This window comes from Cebus imitator, unplaced genomic scaffold (assembly GCF_001604975.1).
Source record: "Cebus imitator isolate Cc_AM_T3 unplaced genomic scaffold, Cebus_imitator-1.0 Scaffold101, whole genome shotgun sequence".
In the NCBI taxonomy this organism is placed as follows: Eukaryota; Metazoa; Chordata; class Mammalia; order Primates; family Cebidae; genus Cebus; species Cebus imitator.
In genome coordinates, this window is record NW_016107416.1 from 2,056,416 (window position 1) to 2,057,694 (window position 1,279).

At 41.4% G+C, this 1,279-nt stretch overlaps 1 pseudogene across 1 annotated transcript; it reads left to right on the forward strand.

Moving 5' to 3' along the window:
* The first annotated feature begins 67 nt into the window (after nt 1-67).
* On the forward strand, nt 68-1,015 carry LOC108310106 (annotated as a pseudogene). Its single transcript, XR_001827618.2, has one exon. The product of XR_001827618.2 is annotated as a ubiquitin-like-conjugating enzyme ATG3 (transcript).
* Nucleotides 1,016-1,279: the final 264 nt, after the last annotated feature.

Genomic DNA, 1,279 nt, shown 5'->3' on the forward strand with positions numbered 1-1,279 from the left:
ACTCCCGGCCCCTGACCTGGCTGCCCTTTTTGTCCTGTCACCGGCAGGCCACTACTCCGGCCCCAGAATGCAGAGTGTGATTAACAAAAACAGTGAAGAGTAAGGCACTGGAAGTGGTTGAGTACCTGACCCCGGTCCTCAAGGAATCAAAGTTTAAGGAAACAGATATAATCATCCCAGAAGAGTTTGTGGCAGCTGTAGATCGCTTAGTCCACCACTGTCCAACGTGGCAATGGGCTACAGGGGAAGAATTGAAAGTGAAGGCATACCTACCAACAGGCAAACAATTTTTGGTAACCAAAATTGTGCCATGCTATAAGCAGTGCAAACAGATGGAATATTCAGATGAATTGGAAGCTATCATTGAAGAAGATGATGGTGATGACAGATGGGTAGATACATATCACAACACAGACATTACAGGAATAACTGAAGCAGTGAAAGAGATCACACTGGAAAACAAGGACAGTATAAAACTTCAAGATTGCTCAGCACTATGTGAAGAGGTAGAAGAGGAAGGTGAAGGAGAAGCTGCAGATATGGAAGAATCTGAAGAGAGTGGATTGTTGGGAAAAGATGAGGCTACCCTAGATACAAGAAAAATAGTAGAAGCTTGTAAAGCCAGAATTGATGCTGGCGGGGAAGATGTTAATTTGAAAACCAGAATTTACTACCTTTACATCGCTTATGATAAATATTACCAGTCTCCACAATTAGGGGTTGTTTGGCTATGATGAGCAATGGCAGCAGAACAGTTGAGCACATGTATGAAGACATCAGTCAAGATCATGTGAAGAAAACGGTGACCATTGAAAATCACCCTCATCTCCCACCACCTCCCATGTGTTCAGTTCACCCATGCAGCCATGCTGAGGTGATGAAGAAAATCACCGAGACTGTTGCAGAAGGAAGGGGAGAACTTGGAGTTCATATGTGTCTTCTTATTTTCTTGAAATTTGTTCAAGCTGTCATTCCAGCAATAAACTATGACTACACGAGACACTTCACAATATAATGAAGAGAGCATAAAATCTATCCTAATTATTGGTTCTGATTTTTAAAGATGTAACCCATAGATGTGACCATTGACCATATTCATCAATACATATAGTTTCTAATAGACTTATATGTTTATGCATTAAATAAAAATATGTTCCACTATCAGCCTTATTTGTTTAATAAAAATCAGTGTAGGCTGGGCATGGTGGTTCATGCCTATAATCCCAGCACTTTGGGAGACTGAGGCAGGTGGATCACTTGAGGTCAGGAGTTTCAGATC